General features: G+C 41.2%; 1 pseudogene; it reads left to right on the top strand.

The window, feature by feature from the left end:
• The window catches only part of LOC109100950, a 28012-nt pseudogene extending 8941 nt beyond the window's left edge, over window positions 1-19071 (top strand).
• The last annotated feature ends 2799 nt before the right edge of the window (window positions 19072-21870 follow it).

Here is a 21870-nt window from a genome sequence, read left to right as displayed (position 1 = left end):
TGTTTAGAGAATCAAAATGTTACTAATTAATAAAAAAAAGAGGGGTGTTAGATTGTATATGGCAACTGACAATGAAGAAAAAATGTAATACAAAACACAGAAAATAAATAAATCTGAAAACTATATGTTGTTATTTTTTTACAGGGGCCCTCGAGGTGTTGACGGAGACCCAGGCTCTCAGGGTGTTGCAGGGGCGATGGTAAATTCTTTAACTTCCTCTATCTTCTTCAAATGAAACCAATCTAATCTAAAGCTGTAAACAATCCTGAAACAGGAAAGTTCTGCCTCTATATCACAGTTGAAGGCTTTGGAGACAGTCTGTTTTAGCAGTGGGCATGACTTGAAGTTGATGGCCTTAGCCTTGGGTGTAAATCAACAAATCAATATTAGCAGATATCTGAGGAGTGTTCTTTTTTATCTAGGGGGATCGGGGCCAAAGACGAGGAATGGGAGAAACTGGCCCTAAAGGCGAACAGGTATGTGACAACAACCATCATTATAATAACAAAAATTGCACACACTGTAAGTTTAAAAGGTTTTTGTTTATTAAATTAGCCTGTGAGAAGTTGCCCATGATAAACTGGATCTTAAATGGGATTTAGCCATATAGGACAAGATCTGGGATCAACTTCCTTGTTAGTCCTGGAACAACATTCAAACAACCAAACAATGTTGGTCCAGGAACATGCCCTATTTGGCTACAGTATATCCTCTCATGCTAAGGGTAATACAGTACATCTGATTCTGATTTTAATGAATTTATCTCTTTCTGCAGGGACCTCAAGGGCTGAGAGGCAATACTGGTCTTCCAGGGCCGAAGGGAGGCAGTGTATGTGGTTTACCATAAACTTTCACTTCCTTTAATGAAAATACTTCTGGTATCCTGGTGGTACAGTGATGGTGTCAGATGGTAATAACATGAAAAACATGGTAAAAGTATGGTAATTTTTTGGTACTTTTTTTGTTAGTGCAGATAAAAGAATTTGCTTAGAGACTTTTGTAAGCTTTCAGTCAGCACCAATCTGTGTCTTTTTCCAGGGGTTGCCAGGTGTGGATGGACGTGAGGGAATCCCTGGCATGCCAGGTGCCAAGGTACAGCAGAGTCTGGCTTTTGTTATTCAGCCATGGCAATGTAAAAAGTGTGACAGGGGTATTAGTGTTTTATATTTTTTTTTTTTACAGGGTGCCGCCGGAAAACCTGGAAGCCCTGGGGAAGTTGGCCTTCAAGGACTCCCTGTAAGTCTTACTGTAGTAAAAAAAAAATCCATTCGATATATGAACTGCCATGATGACTGTGAAGAAGGTCAAAAATGTTTGCCAGAGAATAAGAAAGTTCAAATATGTTAAGCTAATGTTCAATGGTTTGGGGAAAGTTTTTTTGAAAAATAATTATTATTAAAATATTATCGTTTTATTTTGTTTTTGATCAAATAAATGAAGCCTTGGTTAGCATACTGTTAGTGACTTATTTCGAAAACATTAAAAACTTACCAAACACTTTTAAACACATTTAAACAGTATTGTATCCTAACTGTCAGCTTCTTTTTACAAGATGTAGCACAATGAGTCACTTTCATTTTATCCTCGTCAGATATGCATAGCTGAATTCTGACCTTTTGTTACAATATCATGTTCAAACCTGTCTCCTTTAAATTTGTTAAGCAGATAGCTCACAAAAGCAGAGCATAAAAATGTCAATAATTTATTTCGATTTCAAATTTGTGCATGTTGTGTCTGCTCCATTTCATGGCAGGGGCAAGATTATAAAATACCTCTGACTTTATCGAGCATGATGTCAGTTCTCCATGACTAATTCACATCGTCTTTAATTTTGAGAGGGTTTAAATCCACCCCTTGGATTTGACTTTGATCTTACAGAACAAAGAGAAGACATTTTACTTCCTTCAGGAGATGTAGCTTTAAAAGCAACTGCATTTTGATATTTAGTCACTTTCTCTTCCATATCTGCAGGGTTTACCAGGAAGCCCAGGGCCAAAAGGTGGAGCTGGAGAGAAGGTGAGAAATGTTGCTGAATTTATCAGTGTTCAGTGCATAGTCAAAAAAATGTATGACAAAAGCTTTTCCATATGTTTCAGAACCACTGACTGATAAAGCTGAAACTACTATTTTTTTATTTTTAAATATTTTCTCCCATCCCAGTTTGATATTCAGAGACTAATTAAATATGTAGGTTGGTTTTAGCATTTTGCCAATATTAACATTCTGGCTGATACATACTCCCATTATTTTAATATTATGGCTGATAAATAAATTAAAATCTGTACTATTTTGTCTAAATAAATTAATTAAATTTAGTCACTAAAAACAAAATCAATCAATTGCTAGTGAATTTAGGCATCACAAAATTATAATGTATAGTATGGAAAATGGATATTTATTTTGAGATTTGCTGAAGAATACATTTAACAGTGTTATTTTATAATTAAAATTATTAGTTTTTTTAAGATTTAAAGATTACTGTTATTTAGAATTTAGATTTTTAGAATTGTTTTTTCTTGAAAAATGTAATAATGTGGCTCATTATGAACACTGTATGATATGCTCACTTACAGGGTAATGCTGGACAATCAGGCCTCATTGGTACTATGGGATCTGCAGGTAAATCGGTAGGTAAGCCACCCAATAGCTAATTACAGATCTGTAATTATTGTACAGGAACAGATTATCTGACAGTTAATGTCTCTGTTCAGGGCGATCGTGGAGAACCAAGGAGAAGTCGGACCCATTGGGCCTATTGGACAACCTGTAAGTACCCAAAACAGTATGACTAACGGCTAATAGACAGGCTGGATGTGTCTGTATTTACTCACCAAGGAATATTTCGCAGATGATGATAGTTCCCTTTCAGTCGGTCACTCTCGACGCCACGTCGGTGACCGACGAAAATGGGATATCGCTTCGATAGACCAATCTACTTCGAGTGTAAACTAAACGAGCCAATGCTCATTGGCATGCAATTATTGCATCCAGCTGCCGCTGATCACAGCGTGAGTATAATAAGGCAGCAGGTGCAATGCATACCAGCTTTTCGCTTCGGAGCCGAGCGTTAGTATCGTTCTGCTCAACTGTGTCTGCTGCTGTGAACTACGAGTTCAGCACGCTCTCGGAAGCTTCGTGTGTTGGCGAGACGGCGCTTCAGCGGTGGTCGTTCCAGCGTCGAGTGGATTGCACACTTCAGGCTGCACTACCCCCTGTCGTGTTGCAAGCGGCCAATTCCCCTGTGCGTCTCAGCACTAAAAGAGCATTTCCTAAAGAGCAAATTTCTCTAAAAGAGCTTCATGGGTGCGTCTTTGTAAAGACGACGGATCGTCCTTATAAGGATGCCGTATCACCCGTGCGTTTCTGGGTGCGGTCGTTACCTGGCAACGTGGTGATGGTCACGATTGCTGCCTCACGTGTCTGGGCAAACACGCTGAGGTAGCTTTCGTGGATGAGTCATCTTCTCTGTGCGGGAAGAGGACCGTCTCGGAGCTGCGAACCAGGCTCTGCTTCCTTCAAAAAAGGGGGCGGAGTCCCGTTGCCGCTGCCGCGATTTTGGGGCTCGTTCTGGCGGCCGACAGACGAAAACCATTTCCAGCAGTAGCATGGGCGGTTTGAGGATTATAGTGGTGGCAAACCCCGCAGGGAACCAACCCTCTGTGGACCATCACTCCTCTTGCATCTCCGATCCAGAGGGGAGTAACCCACGGAACGCGCTGGGCCCTCTTTAAAGAGCGTACCAGTGGTATCCAGTGGGCCTCCCCCTGACCAGATGTCGATCTCAGCATCGGAGGGAGAGCTGTCAGATGAAGATTCAGCTGTGCTGTTGCCCTCTGGGACGGTGGCGGAGCCTGAATTGGATCCGGAGATGACAGCTATGCTTTCCCGGGCCGCCGAGAGGGTAGGGCTCGAGTGGAAATCTCCACCGCGTCCCGAGCCCTCGAGGCAGGATGATTGGTTTCTCAAGGTGGCGCGCGCTGGTTTTCAGCGCCCCACCCTGGTGCCTTTCTTCCCGGAAGTGCATGACGAGCTCACCATGTCGTGGATGGCACCTTTTACTGCCAGAAACTGGCTGGTGGGCTCCTCCTCCCTCACCACCCTCGATGGCAGTGCAGCGAAGGGGTATTCGGTGATTTCCCCCAGTGGAGCGGGCGGTAGCGATGCAAGTGTGTCCTAAGTCTGCCTCCTGCTGGCGGGGAGACCCGGTGCTTCTTTCCCGGGCCTATAGGCATTCGTCTGGTTTAACCGGCGGTGCCTATATGGCTTGCGGGGAAGCTGCTTCTGCCTTACACGCTGTGGCATTACTGCAGGTGCACCAGGCCAAGGCACTGAAGGACCTGCACGAGGGTGGTTACGATCCAGAAGTTCTGAAAACTCAGAACTGCCACTGGCCTCGCGCTCCGAGCGACGAAGGTCACCGTGCATTCTCTGGGTCGTGTGATGTCCACGCTTGTGGTCCAGGAGCACCATCTCTGGCTGAGTCTAGTTGAAATGAGGGACGCAGACAAAGATCAGTTCCTTAATGCCTGTGTCCCAGACCGGCCTATTTGGTGACGTGGTCGAGAACCTGGCCCAGCAGTTCTCGGCTGCACGGGAGCAGACTGAGGTGGTCCAACTTTCTGCCCGGCGGGCAGCTGCTGCCTCCACCCGTCCGCCGGTTGCAACGCCCCAGCCTGCTCGTCATCGAGGGTGGCCCCCTGCGTCCACTCGCTCCCGCGCTGCATCCGCAGCAGCCTCCAGCAAGTGGCGCCGTAGAGCTGGGCATAGGCAGGCCGCCCCACCCGTCCTGGCTCCCGTCAAACCTGGTGGTGAGCGGAAGGGCAAGAGGCCCCGGGACGGGTGGCCCAGAGAGAGGTAGCCGCTTTCTGGGGGATGGTGAAAGCACCTCTCCCTCCCCTGGAGGAGGGCCAGGGGAGAATCTGGAAATCTCGACGAGAGAGCGGTTTTCTCTGTCTCTGGGTCCCAGGAGGGCACGGAGAGTTGCGGACGGCCAAACACCGGACCTCACTCATCCTCCTCCTTCGCCAGATGGCAGCAGCGGGCGGTTCGAGAGCGTCAACAAAGGCCCTACTCACGCACCCTCTGCCAACCCGTGGAACCAGGTGAGCCCTGCACCCCACACTCGCACCACACTCAGGCCTGCTCACAAGCCGCCCGAGATGGGTCCCTGTGTTCCACCTCGCTGCCCCACTGCGGGTACGGCTGTGGTTCCGCTGGTACGGTTTTTAAGCGCCTGGTCAGCGCTACCCAGCCCGTCTCGCTGGCTCCTGCGGATCATCAGCCTCGGCTATGCGATTCAGTTCGCCCGGCGTCCCCCCAAGTTCAGCGGTATCCGCTTCACTACAGTGAAAGCGTCCGATGCCCCTGTTCTGCGGGAAGAGATCGCAGTCTTACTGGCGAAAGACGCGATAGAGCCGGTCCCTCCAGCCGATATGAGGACGGGGTTTTACAGCCCCTACTTCATTGTACCCAAGAAAGGCGGTGGGTTATGACCGATCTTGGATCTGCGAGTTTTGAACCGGGCCCTTCATCGGCTACCGTTCAAGATGTTTGACGCAGAAAACGCATCTTCGGGTGCGTCCGTCCCCGAGATTGGTTTGCAGCGATCGACCTGAAGGACGCGTACTTTCATGTGTCGATCCTTCCGCGCCACAGACCTTTTCTGCGGTTTGCGTCTGAAGGACAGGCATATCAGTACAAGGTCCTGCCCTTCGGGCTGTCCCTGTCTCCCCGTGTCTTCACGAAAGTCACGGAGGCGGCTCTTGTTCCCCTCAGAGATCAGGGTGTTCGTATTCTCAACTATCTAGACGGTTGGCTGATACTAGCACAATCTCGGGGTCAGTTGTGCGAACACAGGGACCTGGTGCTCTGGCACCTCAGCCTGTTGGGCCTTCGGGTCAACTGGGAAAAGAGCAAACTCTTGCCAACGCAGAGGATCTCTTTTCTTGGTATGGAGTTGGATTCGGTCGAACAGACAGCACGCCTCATAGAGGAACGTGCGCGGTCGGTGCTAGCCTGCTTGAATACATTCAAGAGCAGGACAGCGGTCCCACTGAAACTCTTTCAGAGGCTCCTGGGGCATATGGCGGCCGCAGCGGCACTTACACCGCTCGGCCTGTTACATATGAGACCGCTCCAGCACTGGCTTTATGGCCGAGTCCCGAGGTGGGCGTGGAAGCGCGGCACTCACCGGGTCCAAGTTACACCGGCCTGTCGCCAAACCCTCACCCTGTGGTCAGATCTTGCGTTTCTCAGGGCAGGGGTGCCCCTAGAGCAGATCTCCAGGCATGCTGTGGTTTACACGGATGCCTCCACCACCGGCTGGGGGGCCACGTACAACGGGCATGCAGTCTCAGGGGTTTGGACGGGCCCGCAGCTGCAGTGGCACATCAGTTGCCTAGAGTTGTTAGCAGTGCACCTTGCCTTGAACCGTCTCAAAGGTCACTTACGAGGCAAGCATGTGCTGGTCCGAACGGACAACACAGCGACCGTTGCGTACATCAACCGACAAGGTGGTCTGCGCTCGATCCCCGTTGCATGTCACAACTCGCCCGCCACCTCCTCCTTTGGAGTCAGAAGGTTCTGAGGTCTCTTCGTGCCGTTCACGTTCCAGGCCTGCTCAACCGTACAGCCGACGAGCTGTCTCGAGCAGTGCTCCCAGGAGAATGGCGACTCCATCCCCTGACGGTCCAGCTGATTTGGAGACGGTTCGGAGCCGCTCAGGTAGACCTGTTTGCTTCTCCAGAGACCGCTCACTGCCAGTTGTTCTACTCCCTGACCGAGGGAACTCTCGGCAGGGATGCACTGGCACACAGCTGGCCGCGGGGCCTATGCAAGTATGCGTTTCCCCCAGTGAGCCTTCTTGCACAGACACTGTGCAAAGTCTGGGAGGACGAGGAGCAAGTCTTGCTAGTGGCGCCGTATTGGCCCACGCGGACCTGGATCACCGAGCTGGTGCTCCTCGCGACAGCCCCTCCTTGGCCGATTCCTCTGAGGAAGGATCTACTGACTCAAAGACGGGGCACCATTTGGCACCCGCGTCCAGACCTTTTGGAAACTCCATGTCTGTTCCCTGGACGGGACGCGGAGGTTCTAGGTGACCTGCCCCAGGAGGTAGCGAACACCATCACTTCGGCAAGAGCACCATCTACGAGACACGCTTACGCCTTGAAGTGGAACCTGTTCGTCGAGTGGTGTTCTTCTCGCCGAGAAGACCCCCGAAGATGCCCGATTGCGGTTGTGCTTTCCTTTCTGCAGCAAGGGCTGGAGCGAAGGCTGTCTCCCTCCACCCTCAAAGTCCAGGTTGCCGCTATTGCTGCGTACCATGACCCCGTGAATGGGAAGTCTTTAGGTAAGCATGACCTCGTCATCAGGTTCCTTAGAGGGGCCAGGGGGTTAAATCCTTCCCGGCCCCCCTCCATACCCTCTTGGGACTTGACTCTGGTGCTAAAATCACTACAGCAGGGCCCATTCGAGCCTTTGCATTCAGTCGAGCCAAAGTTTCTTTCATTGAAAACTCTGCTCCTGCTTGCACTGGCCTCCATCAAGAGGGTAGGGGACCTGCACGCATTTTCGGTCGACGATTCGTGCCTAGAGTTTGGGCCGGCTGACTTCCAGGTAATCCTGAGGCCCCGGCCCGGCTATGTGCCCAAGGTTCCCACTACACCCTTCAAAGACCAAGTGGTGAACCTGCAAGCGCTGCCCCTGGAGGAGGCAGACCCAGCCCTAGTTTTTGCTCTGTCCCGTCCGAGCATTGAGATGCTACGTAGACCGGACACAAAGCTTCAGGACCTCAGACCAGCTCTTTGTCTGTTACGGAGACCGGCAGAAGGGGAATGCCGTCTCTAAGCAGAGGATGGCCCGCTGGATTGTGGATGCCATAGCCCTGGCTTATCAGGCACAGGGTGTGCCCTGCCCGTTCAGGTTGTGAGCTCACTCAACAAGAAGTGTTGCATCCTCCTGGGCGCTGGCTCGTGGCACCTCGCTGACAGATATTTGTAGAGCTGCGGGCTGGGCGACCCCTAACACGTTCGCTAGGTTCTATAGCCTTCGTGTAGAGCCGGTATCCTCCTGTGTTCTCACCTCAAACGGGTAGTGGCACCGAGAGGCCCGGTTAGTGTCGTCTCTCTAAAACTGCTCCAGAGTGTCCGTACTGTAGACCCTGTTGAGATCCTCCATCACCCTAGGCAGCTGGACACGGCGGAACGTCCGGCGCCAGGCCTTCATGATGAATCCGTGAGAACCATGGAAGGCTGGGTTCCATATTGAGACCTAAGCAGTACTCGTATGCGTATAGTCCACGGTATAGGCCGTGTTTAGCCCTTAGAGCCCGTGTTTCCCCGGCAGACTTCTGCCTTCCCAAGAAGGTTTTAATCACCTCAAATTTTTTCCATATACACCTAAACGGATGCTATATGTGTATTTGCTCCCGAGACCTCCTTCGGGAAGGATGGAGCCTCCGCATCGTCCCTGTTCCAAGTGGAACGGGTACGTTTTCCCAGTGTTATCCAGTCTCACCCAGTGAGGTAGTGCTTTGACAATGGTGAGTGGAGCTACTTGTTCCGAGCCCCGGCCTACACCTAATATGGGCGCAGGCGGCTCGCACAGGGCACTGGAAGGGGCAGCACCCATGGCGCTTTGGTAGGGATCCCATTTTCGTCGGTCACCGACGTGGCGTCGAGAGTGACCGACTGAAAGGGTATGTCTTGGTTACGTATGGTAACCCTTGTTCCCTGAATGAGGGAATGGAGACGTCATGTCCCGTCGCCACAGTTGCTGAACCACCGCTGAGCCGCTGGGTCTCCGGCTCGGCTCCTCAGCGAAAACCTGGCATGCATTGCACCTGCTGCCTTATTATACTCACGCTGTGATCAGCGGCAGCTGGATGCAATAATTGCATGCCAATGTGCGTTGGCTGGTTTAGTTTACACTCGAAGTAGATTGGTCTATCGAAGCGATATCCCATTTTCGTCGGTCACCGACGTGGCGTCTCCGTTCCCTCCTTCAGGGAACGAGGGTTACCATACGTAACCGAGACGTTTCCTTGTGTTTAGGGAGAACGGGGAGAGCAGGGGCCACCTGGGCCGATGGGAAAACCAGGAGCCAGAGTAAGTGCATAATCTGAATAATGATATAGTTGTGATATCAAAGCAAGCATCTGCCATGCTTTCATCGTGCAAGTTAATGAACAAAATAAAAACCTTTGCCTGTAGAGAAATGGATGTCCTTTGTTGCACAGAGGTTTTTCTTTCATGGCTCAGCATAACATGTTCAAGTATGAACCCTTTTTCAGATGTTCCTCCTAAAAAAGAAATAAAAACAGACACAAATTACTGTATAACAAATGTTGGCTAGCTATACGATAGTATAGTTCAGATTATTTGCTCCTGGAAGAGTTTAATAAGAAATGTTTGAGTTCAAATTGAAATCTCAGATTTTATGAACAGAAATATCCAAAAAGCAGGTGACTTCAGGTTTCATTTGTTCTCCGATTTGTCTACACTGCAAAAATAATTGATCTTAATTAGAGTTGTTTGCCTTTTGTCCAGAACAAATATCATAACATCCTTAAAACAAATTAATTTTGTTTATATATATATATATATATATATATATATATATATATATATATATATATATATATATATATATATATATATATATATATATATATATATATATATATATATATATTACATCATTGGCAAATTGCTGTTTCTTGTTTTAAGCAGAAAATATACTAAACTTATTTATGTGTTTGTTTATTTTAGAGGGGAAAAAAATCTTTACTTAGTTCTAAACTTAGTTTTGCTTGACAAGTAAATTCATCTTGTTTTAAGGATGTTTGATATTTAGTTAATGGAAAATGAGAAAAACATATTGAAAAGAAAATGATTTTGTGCTGTGTTTGAGAAACTACAAAGAGATCTCAGCAATTTTTATTTCCTATAAGCTGGCTGCAAACCCAAAGTTCAAAACAAGTCACACTACATTTAAATTATTCTATTATCCCAGTGTTCAAAGAGAAAACAAGTCATTTTGATATCCAGTAAGCTCGATCGCTTTTACTTATTTAGACTGTCTGGTGCACAGTGAATTCCTAAACTTTTCACTAGTAGTCTTTTAAGGGAATTCGTGACTTTATATTATGGTAATTTAAGGATCAAACAAGGCAAATTTTTATAATTCTGAAATGCAGACACTGCTGGTAAGCAGTAGAAGAGACTGGAGCCAGCGGTCTCTCTCTTGAACGGGATCTCATCTCACTGTTTTCACAATAAACAGTCAAAAGAATGTCTCACAGCAGTGTCTCTCAAACAGCCCTCTGTTCCCCTACCATTCCCTTGAGCACACACTTATCTACACACACAAACACTCACGTTTAAACATGAATATATTATGTAAGTATTGTGAATAAATTGCAACATTATATATTTTTTTTTAATTAAAAATATATGAGTTTCAGCAGGTTTTATGAAGGAAAATTCAAGATTTTTCAAGACCCTTTTAAGACAAGTAAAAACAATAAAAATAAAATAATTAAGGAATAAATTTAAAGGAAACAATTCATTAATATTTGCCAATGGGCTCAGAAAAATCAACTTTAATTTTAAAGGGAAAACAAGTTTTCAGACCCCATTGACAGGTGTTTGTTCTTTTTTTAAGGATTAACTTATTTTTTTTTTTTTATCCAAAAACAAGACTTTATCCCCTGGTTTCACAGACATGGCTTTAAGGCTAGTCCCAGAGTAAATGCATGTTTGAGCTGTCTCAACTGAAAATATCTTGCTCTGACATATCTAAATATATGTCAGTCCCATTGTTCTGTCTCAAGATGCCACACATAAATATCTTAATTTAACTAAGGCCTAGTCCTGGCTTAAGCTAAGCCCCGTCTGTGAAACCGGGCCTTCATGTTCAATTTTCATCCTAAGTGAATGTATCGTGATTTAAGGATGCTTAGATATTTGTACTGAAAAACAAAACAAAAATACTAAGAAAGATTTCATTTAGACCTTTTTAGAACTTAATTTGTGGAAGGGCACATTAAGACTTAAGACCTTTTTCAGACCCGCAGAATATCATTTTATGACACAACCTTGAAATGCAGTATTTACAAACATATGTTCAAAATGTACATTTATGTAGTCCAGTTCATAAATATATATTAAATTTTTAACTATATATTCAGATTTATAGCTGTAATAATGTATATAACTGTATATGTACAGTATATAATGAATGTATATAATATCCTGCATACTTACAGCTATTTCTTGTGTGTATATATGTGTGTGTGTGTGTGTGTGTGTGTGTGTGTGTGTGTGTGTGTGTGTGTGTGTGTGTGTGTGTGAAATGTTATTTATCGATTGATTGTTTGATCAATTGACTGATTTACAGTACAATACCATTTGTAATGACAAAACTCTGAAACAATTCGCAAAACTAGAATAAAAAAATATTCAATTAAAAAAATGCATCACTTAAATGCCTCAGGTGAAGAGTGAATTCAGTTAAAACATATAGGCTTGGAACATATAAGTATGGAACTGTAGATTAAATCAGCAGTGTAGAAAACACTGATGTACAATCACATACCAAATTTTTCAGCATTTTCTCAGACTGCACTCTCTTTTTAAAAATGCATGAGAGTGTTTTTGCAGGGGAACTAAAGGATTCTGCAGTCTTTTCTCTTTATTGACAAAGGTTTTGAACCTTTCCCATATGTTTGGAAATCCTGCAGTGAGACAGGAAGGAATATAAAAAGACATCAACCAGAATTTGACACTAAATCCCAGACTCTGACTGCGTGTCATCTTACATTGATTGTCTTTTCAGGGTCCTAAAGGTGACTTGGGCTTGCCTGGACTTCCTGGACCACCAGGCCTGCCAGGAATAAAAGGAGATAGGGTAAGGATGTCTCTGCCGAGCACTCAGAATTTTCTCTTTAAATTGCCCTTTGCAGTTACCTTTTTCAACATGATTTTGTTCCCTGGTGAATTGATAAAACCTGTGCATCCTGACTTCTGGAAATTGAAGTCAGGAATTCTGATTGCTGCTTTTATCCTTAATTCTATATTTATTAAGGAACAGCAAAGTGTACATGGAGTTCTGCTAGATCAGCATCCCTGTAACTATTACAAAAAGTCATCTGCAGCTCTTTAAAAAGAGCTAACCTCTTAATATTCACTTTTCTTGCTCAGTTAGACAGTAAGGGTTCTACTTTTATAGCCTTCAAGTCACTGCAATTATTATGTGCTTCCATTGGTGTTTTAAAATTTAAAAAGCTTTGAAAGTACAATGGTCCATTTTAGATTCAATGATTTCCTTAAAGCATTTGAAAAAAAGAACTTAAGCACCTCAAACAGATGTAGGATTTATAGAAAGAGGAAAATTCTGAGCATACAATACTGAGCAACTGTTGTTACAGTGAACTATTACTGTTAAATATTCATGGGATTGAATTTCTGAATGTGATATTACACAGGGTGAAGCAGGAGAACCTGGACCAAAGGGAGAACAGGTAAGAGCATGATTCATATTCTCATCAGATACAGCACTGCAGAACTAAACTACCCCAGATACTTTTAAAATGAATGCAGAAAACGAATGTATACATGTATTTAAATAAGTTCATTGAATATTTGATTGAACATTATTTATTCAGGGTATTATTCTGAGAACTAAAGTGAAAAACAAAAATATGCCCTGTGATAAAGGGCTTTTACTATGGTTAAAGGGCACCAATCCCTTTAAAAAGCATTAAAATCACTGTAACAGCCAAAATCAAATGGTTTATTGCATCTAGAATTATATAGTTTACATCTATATAATGAAAGACAGCAATATTTATTAATAATAAAAACCACAAACCAATTCTCACACCAAGTAATATAGTTACTGTAGGCTATGAATGCTGCTCATCCATTCACATTTTATAAACAAAACAATCCATTCTCAAAGTCTTACAGTAACAGAACTAGACACTTAACAGAACATAGACATCTATGAAATGATCTCCCTTACAGTGATGTGTTTTATTGTAGGGAGCTCAAGGTGCCGAGGGAACACCAGGAGACAAGGGAGATGTTGTGAGTAGCTCTGAAATACTCAGCTGAAAATAATATGAATACAATTTTCAGTTTTGAGATATTATAATGCATTGTAATTCTCTTGTTGTTTCTGTACTTAGGGTGACCCTGGCCAACCTGGAGCTAAAGGAGAAGTGAGTTTTTGATCAGTATTCTTTTATGAATTTTTGACTACTGTCTATTCAGCACCTGGCTCTGATTTTAAATAATCCATGAAGATTTTCATTGGCTTTATCTCAGCTCACTCTAGTGTTTAGATATGCTAGTATTACATCTATTTGTATACTTACGTCTCTGGTGTAAATTCAGGTAGGTAACCAGGGGGATCCAGGTAACAGAGGACCAGAGGGTGCCCGTGGGCAGCCTGGCATTGAGGGGCTCCTGGTAGTCCTGGACCACGTGGCATGCAGGGGAACAGAGGAGCTCCAGGACCTCGTGGCACCCAGGGACCAGCGGTATGTTACCAACCTTTGAAAAAGAGAGTGATTAACAATTACACTTCATGAGCAAGGTTATTAAAAAAAGACAGACACAAATTTCTCTTCACATGTAGAAAAAATTCTATCTGCTTTTTAAGTCCATTTTCTTGGTAGTTTTCATTGTTTTGTTGTACATTTTGCTTTGCATGTACACAGTTCAAAACACAGTTTATTTTTTTTTAAATAAATTAATAGTGTTATTTAGCAAGAATGCCTTAAATTGATTAAAAGTGACAGTAAAGACATTTATAATACTATCAAAAATATATTTAAAATAAATGTTTTTTGTAAATTTGTATTCATAAAAGAACTGAAAATTTTAGCACAGATTGTATTAAGCAGCACAGCTGTTTTTAAAACATTGACTATTTTATTGTATATTTGATTAAATAAATGCAGCCTTGGTGAGCATAAGAGACTATAAATAAACAGATAAATGAATAAATATAAATATAAATTCTTAAAGACCCCAAACATTTGAATGGTAGTGGTTATATTGCTATATATTTGTATCTATTTATTGTTATTCTGTCAGCTTATTCAATGCATTCACGTTTTTATAATGAGCTGATTTTTTGCTAACTATCAGCATTAAACAACCTCATACATTTTTTTCCCAATTATTCTGTATTATTCATGTGTCCACACTGTGACATCAAAACTAGAGCAAAGATAATTTTAATAGGTACAGGGCTCCTATGGACATTGAAAACCTTTAAATACTGTAAAATTTAAAAATAATTTCCAGTCCTGTAGGTGTCTAAGTGACTATAATTTTGTTCTGCTATGCTTAATTCAAAATATACTTAATTGGCTAAAAATTACTCTTTGTGAGTGTAGTCTTGAATGAATGAATATTTTTAATCCTTATCCAATAATCATGAATAATAGGAAAAGTTTTAGAAACTGAAAATTCAGTTGCCAAAATGTGTGGAAACCCCATAGTTGTCAGTGTTTTGTTGTACACACTCATTTTGTTTGGAAAGGTACATCAAGAAAAAAATCTGAAACATTCTGCAGCTTTTAAGAACACTTGCATCCAATTCCAGTGGTTTCTTAGTTATTTTCTGAGGTATAGTGGAGCAGATTAGTGGTTTGAAATGAGATGAAATAATCAGAATACATTCAGATGATTGTGTGATTTTCTTCCAAACAACTCCTCCTGTGTTTACAGGGTAAAGAACCAAGTGATCAACACATCAGACAAGTGTGCATGCGCGTTATGCAAGGTGAGTCTGGAAGCAAAGATTTTTATCATTTCAGAATTAGACAGAATTTCCCTTTTAAGCATTCAGCGCCACTCTTTTGCTGCCAGTGCATCAGAACTTTCCAGGCAGGAGAACACAAGCGTAGACCACTGAAGGAAAGAGTGGGATGAAAGGAAGAAAAAATTTGTGTTTTGTTTCAAAGATTCTTTTTGATTCTACTCTGATGAGCAGAGACACTTTACTAAAGTTGGCCATCAGTCCTGCCTCACTCTAAGCTCTCTCGAGCGCACGTCGCCAATTCCCTCATGACTTTTTCATTCACATTTCACTGAAAAATTCATGTTCGTTTCAGCTGATCTGCACTTTTGCCTCATAGTGATGAGTTTCCTCCTTCAGCCTCTGCTTTCCTCCACCAAACCCTCCATGAAAAAGCTCAGTCAAGCATCGTGCTGCATACATTTTCAGGATGTTTTCCACTGAAAGTTGAAATTCACTGTACCCTAGCTCTTGCTCAATGGCTCAGGGCCTGGGATTGGATTCTTTACATCAGGAATAAATCGGTCTGCCCTTTTATCCCTTCACACAATGGAAAAGGAAGTTTTAAAAACAGCAGCAAAATGCTGTTCTTTTATGCTCAATTTCCCATTGCAAATTGAAAACGTACAAGAACACCATTCAGAGGATGAATGAAGACAAATGAAAGGAATTGGCTTTAACAGCTTTCTGCAACACATTTTTCAAATTATCTGCTTATCCACATAAAAATATCAGAGCTATAATAAAATAAAATTAGTCTAGAGCCTTATTTTACATCCAAAACTCACAGAATGTGCATTTAAGAGTCAGAGATGTGGCTTTTTTAGTATTGCACCTGGCCTGACAGATCTACACATTTAGCATTTATCCAAAGTGGCCTATACTGTACAGAAGATACACATTTTAGCTTGAATTGCTGGACTGAAGGTGTGTAACAAGGTGTGCCCAACTTTAATCATCAATTAGGCCTATTCATGTGCTTTGTACTAGTGACGGCAAAAAAAATAAAATAAAAAGAAATAATAAAAAAAAATAATAATAATTAATTTAAAAAAAAAACAGCCTTTGAAGACTTGTTTGTTATAGAAATGCATGTTATAGATCTTATTTTGAACAATTCAACCGTACAAGGAGATCTCCAATCATTTAATCCACTTAAACTTCACCCCTGTAACCTCACATTCATCTGCCCCGATTTTGAGAGCAACACCCACATCTTAAAATCCAATCAGCAATTGATGCATAGAACCAAGTACCTGCCCTGCATTTTTGACTTTTTTTGACAATCCATTACTCTCAGATGTGCATCATAATATGGCAGAAAAGGTCTGTCGCTATCACTGTTTCATTTTTACTTTAAGTGTAGTGGACAGTACAGTGAAGGAAACGTGAGGACAGAGCAGGAAGATGTATCGTCCTCAAGGAGGCGCCCTAACATTAGTACAGAAACACAATAGACAAAACACAAAGCAGTCAGTGTGCAGTGTTAGATGACTCTAATTAGTGAGTGCAACTGCAAAATCAATGGATAAATGAAATAAAAATGAGCTGTGCTAATAGCAGGGGACCGTTCACACTCATTAGCGCATTTGGTCTTTGCCATTTCAGAGCAGTTGGCCCAACTGGCTGCCAGTCCCCTGAGGAGACCAGAGTCTGGCGTGGTCGGACTGCCAGGCAGACCCGGTCCCCCTGGTCCTCCTGGACCCCAAGGTGACAGTGGCTTTCCTGGGCATGCTGGTGCAAGAGGGCTCCCGGGACTCAAAGGGCCTCCGGGACTTATGGGTCTCAAGGGGCCGAAAGGTGAGTCAATATAGGACTGTGAGTTCAGACTGCTTTACAGGATCCGTTTTGGTCCTGGAACAACAACTAAAGCAGGGTATCCCAAATAGGAGTTCATAAGCTCATAAAAAACGAATAATTAAATTGAATATAAATTTAAAATGAATAAGATAAAACAAAACACTTTCTAAAAAAAGATTTAATATTTTATCCGTTTACTTGCATGTGACCTTTAACCAACATCAGAGCAGTGTTATTTTAATATCATTGAAAAACTAATATAGTTTTTATTAATATTTTGAATTGGTGTTTATTTTTTAGATTTTCCATTTTCATTTTAATTTCAGTTAAAGTTTCTTGTAATTTTATTGTGTGTTTTTGTCATAGTTTCATTTAATTTTTTTTTATTGAATTTTAATTTTTTTATTAAATTTGTTTTAGTTTATCACTTTAGTATATCAAGTTAAACTAAATGATGAGAAATGTAGCTAGCTGAATGTATTATTTTTAAAATCATGAAAAGGAGTTTTTTTTTTTTTTTTTTTTAGGTTCAGCTACTGTTTTTAAGTTACCTAATACTACTGAGAACATGCAAAAAATATCAGGGTGCACTTCAAGTAAATATTTTACTTAACGGTCTGCTGACAAAAAAGTTTGGGAACCCCTGATCTAGAGTCATGTGTGTAAAGGCACGGTCATGCCGGTATTTGAACTAGTGTGTGTTACAGGTGAGATGGGAGACAGAGGGGACAGGGGACCTACAGTTCGGGGAACCAAAGGCATGTCGGGACCTCCTGGACTACCAGGTCCGTTCTGACTCAATCTCATGTCCTACTTCCTCTTGTCAAAAAAGATCATGGTATCAATGCATAAATGGAATGGGTGTTAAAGAATATTTTCTGCAAACCGATTCAGTCTGAAATAACTGATGACGCTGGAGATATATTTAGCTCCATCCTGGTAATAGGCTTTTGAGAGCAAAGTTAAATTGGTGTTAAATGAAGCTGTCAGATGTCTGATGAATTGGAGGTATATGAAGCCTTCTGTTGTCTTTTGTATATGTATCACTGATGCTTACTGTCAGTCGAATAAAGCTGTCTGTTTAAATAGGACTTCTTGCAATTGTTACCTAGTGCTTTAATTGTAACAGACAGATCTGCTGGTATCATGCATTTTTTTTTTTGTTTTTTTTTTTTAGAATTTAATTCTATAGAAGCTTGCTTCTGCCACAGATTTGTGAGATATTAATTGTTATAACTTGGAACTGTAAGATAAACTCTCAAGTCTTGAGGGAAAAAAAACTGATTTATGAGCTATAAACTTGAAATTGCGAGAAAGAAGTCTGAAATAAATGTCGACAGACACAGAAAATTCTAAATGGACACAAAAAGCCATAACGATAGTTCATATGTAATGTAAAAACCCCATGAATATTGGTTATTTGACTTCCATGACTCTCAAATCTCAGGTTTTTGTTCTTGCAGAAATGCAAATGAGACTGACCTTAAGTGTTGACCTTTTGCAATCTAAAATAAGAGATGACTGACCTGTTTTTGTCTTGCAGGTGAACCTGGAAAACCAGGATATGGTCAAGATGGGCGTGATGGAGAACGGGGTCCACCTGGTGCCCCGGGTCAACCAGGTGTTCCTGGACCTCCTGGTTCAGCCGGACCACCAGGTTACTGCGATCCTTCGGCCTGTAATCTGAGCGCAGGTGCCGCCCAGCAGTCCCTCGAAGACTCTAGCATAAAGGGACCAGGCGGAAACTAAAAACTTCACTGTTCCGGACATTCAGAGAGACTCCGTAACAGCTCTGCGAAAAGGACAAAATGTTATCGCCTTTGCAGATATATTTACAGCTGTAATGCCTTAAACACTTTGCCAACTCCTTATGTACAGAAACGGCAACATTTATTGATCCAAACAAATAAGACACTTTTTTCATTCACCTTAAGTTATCTGTTGGTGCAAACGAACTTTCACAGAACTTATTGTGCATCTAATGTTCTTCTGAAAGCCATTTCCTGTAGACTTTAGAAGTTGTTTTTTTTTTTTTTTCTAAACTCATACTAAATCTGCTCTAGGAAGTGAACAAACATCAATGTGGCCTTCAGACCGGAGGGCTTTTTAATTTCTGTGTGCCAAAGATAAACCTGCCAGAAATATTGATGTTGCTGGAAGTTCATAACTGAAACAGGTGCCAGAGACCTGCTGTCAGAAACCAAAAGGAGAGAGGATATATCTAGATATGCTGCAATATATTCTGTACATCTATGTAAATGATTTAAATGTGGTTTTGTAAGAAATTCACTCCCCGCTAAAGAATATTGGTGATTTATTGTTCCAGGATTGTGGGTGGGAAGGCGATGCATGACCCATTTGTGACACATACACATGAAAGAAATGCAGATGTGTCATTTCATGGTATTTCTATTTATTTTACCTAGGTGTTCGATTACAATAAAATTTGTACAGAGATCCAAGGGAAACACATTTGAATAAATTTGATGTGTTTATATGATTTAAAAAAAAAAAAAAGTAGGTTATGCTTTTTCTTTTTCTCACTTAACTCATTACATGCCAGTGCAAAAATGTTGGCACAAACACATTTTGTTTGCTCTTTCAGTGTTTGATGCTAATTTGAATGCTGGCAAACTGAACTCTGAACTGAAATGTCATTCACTTCAATTAAAACTTAAAACATCAGACTAGACAATGGTTAAGCATGAAGAGAAAGCATGTTTAATAATTAAATTTTTGAAATGTTAATTAAAAAGAGAAATTTCATTAATACATAAAGTGGCCTCAAAGAGCATTTGGACACTTTAGACACTATTTAGACATATGCCATTGCAAAAACAAAAAAACAATAAGACTTTAAAGGAATAGTTCACTCAAAAATGAAAAAGTGCTGAAAATGTACTCACTGGCAGGGTTGAACAAGATGTAGATGAGTTTGTTTCTTCATCAGAACAAATTTGGAGAAGTTTAGTATTATATCACTTGCTCACCACTGGATCCTTTGCAGTGAATGGGTGCCATCAGAATGACAGTCCAAACAGCTGATGAAGAAAATCAATATAATTAATACGCTTGTTTTCTAGACTAATAATAATTGTTGAGACTTTTTTTAAACTTTTTATCAGCTGTTTTATCAACTCTTTAAAACATCTTGGATGGCCTGAAAGTGAGCCTTTTTATTTTTGTTTATTTATTAATTTTTATTTTTTAAAGCAAATGTTCATTTTTGGGTGTACTATTCCTTTAAGTGTCCAAATTCTTTCTGAGATCACTGTTCATATTCAAATCTCATGCACTCAACAATCTGAATGACAACAATATAAGTGGAATGCTGAAAGACTGAACATGTGCATCCTGAAAACACAAACTAATGCATAAAATGATTAACAAAATAGCAAACCTTTGTACAGCACATATTCCACTGTAAATATTAAATGTATTGCAATATGGCATAGAGTCACACAAGTATGAGAAACATCCAATACAATTAAATTAATATTAACAAATATTACACATTACACCCAAAAATGTACAAAAAAATCCTCAAATCAGGTATCTAACTCTAAAATAATAGCAATGAACCAAACATGTTAGTAAATTTATAGTTTAATCTATAACAGTCTGATATGGCAATAGTTTTGCCTACCATTTAAACTGAACTCCATGCTCATATTGTCTCTCATAAAATATATATTGACTGACCACATTTCACAATGAATTAAGTGTGCCATTAAGTCAGAAAAATACAGTTGCGTATTGAGAGACATGCAAAATACTACCGTTTCACTATGAACGTTACATTAAATACATTTATTAAAACAATGTACAATTACATAAATATGCAAACCAAATGCATTTACACAAGCACAAAAATGCTCATTTTATCTGACCACAATGAGCATTCATTCTATCGAGAACAGAACCATACTGAAACAGAATCATCTTCCAGATAGTCCATCAGGTGGTGATGCAATGCATATCAGGTAGATGTGGTGTTTTTTCTTAAGACTGTCCTTCAAGTAAGTCCACAGGTTTAGCCCTTGAGAATAAAATTGTATCCATGCTACATGTCATTAATAGCCCATATCTGTAAATGAAACATCTGTGGTTGACTGAAAAACAACATATATTTTATGATAAGTAAAACTGACAAAGCAAGTGTACTAATATAAAGGGGACAAAGCTGTGCCGACTCTGAGATGCTTAGTTAGAAGGATTCTCTCTAGTATGTGTTAGACAAGCAGTTCAAAGATCTCTCACAAAAGAGTCTAATGACCTGAACCATCAATATTTTAACTCTCAGCAGAGGTAATCTGGTACATTACATCTAAAAATAAAAGCATAAAATTAATAAGAGTAAAACAGCAAAAACCTGTCAAGGGTTTGCTTTGTCACACTTAACCGTAGGTGCATTAGAAAATGGAAAGAAGAAAAAGAAAGAAAGAAAGAAATGATGGATGGAAGGAAAGAGGGAAAGAGAGAAAGCAAGAAAGATGTAACAGAGGATATTGGGAAGACAGAGATGGAAAAAAGAAAAAGCAGCACAAACTCACCAAAAGCAAAATGTCACAAAACTGTCATCCGCCCACATGACTCCAGCAACCTTCATCTTCACAACAGAGCCAGATGGATGAAGTCAAAAGATTAAATGACCCTTATGCGCCTTCAGTAAATCTCACCTACTGATGCTGGATCAAGATATTACAGATATCTATAAAATAAATAAAACCTTAATCCAAACAGCAATCCTACAATTGTACCACAATAAATAAGGGAACTAAATTATACAGAAACATGGTCTTAAGACACGTTGCTGCCCATGAAAAGTAAAATATACAAAGTTTGATGTTAACTGGCTTGCTGTTTGTTAAACTGTGAATATGATATTTACATAGTTGTTTGTCTTATAAAAATATTCAAGTAACATGGAAGGATGCTTTCCATACAAAGCAGCAAAAGAAATTAGAGATAAATATGTTCAAATACAAATAAAAAGCACTCCACATCTTTTTTTTTTTTTTTTTTTTTTTGGAAAAACAAACCAGGTACACAACAAAATATACATACAACACCAGTATGAAGGTGTTTTTAAACAGTCAGAAAAAAGGAACAGCGCTTATTTCCCTGTAAACAATTAAAGCTTATTAATGTCATGAGCAGTTTTCACCTCACCAGCACTGGCCAACACAGCAAGATCAGTACAATTAATTCTTTTATCATTCCTTGCTGTGTTTGGTCAAAACTTAACATAAAAGT

Source organism: Cyprinus carpio, chromosome A13, assembly GCF_018340385.1.
Source record: "Cyprinus carpio isolate SPL01 chromosome A13, ASM1834038v1, whole genome shotgun sequence".
Lineage (NCBI taxonomy): Eukaryota > Metazoa > Chordata > Actinopteri > Cypriniformes > Cyprinidae > Cyprinus > Cyprinus carpio.
The sequence above is the reverse complement of the archived record's forward strand: the minus strand, read 5'-3'. Positions and strand labels throughout refer to the sequence as shown.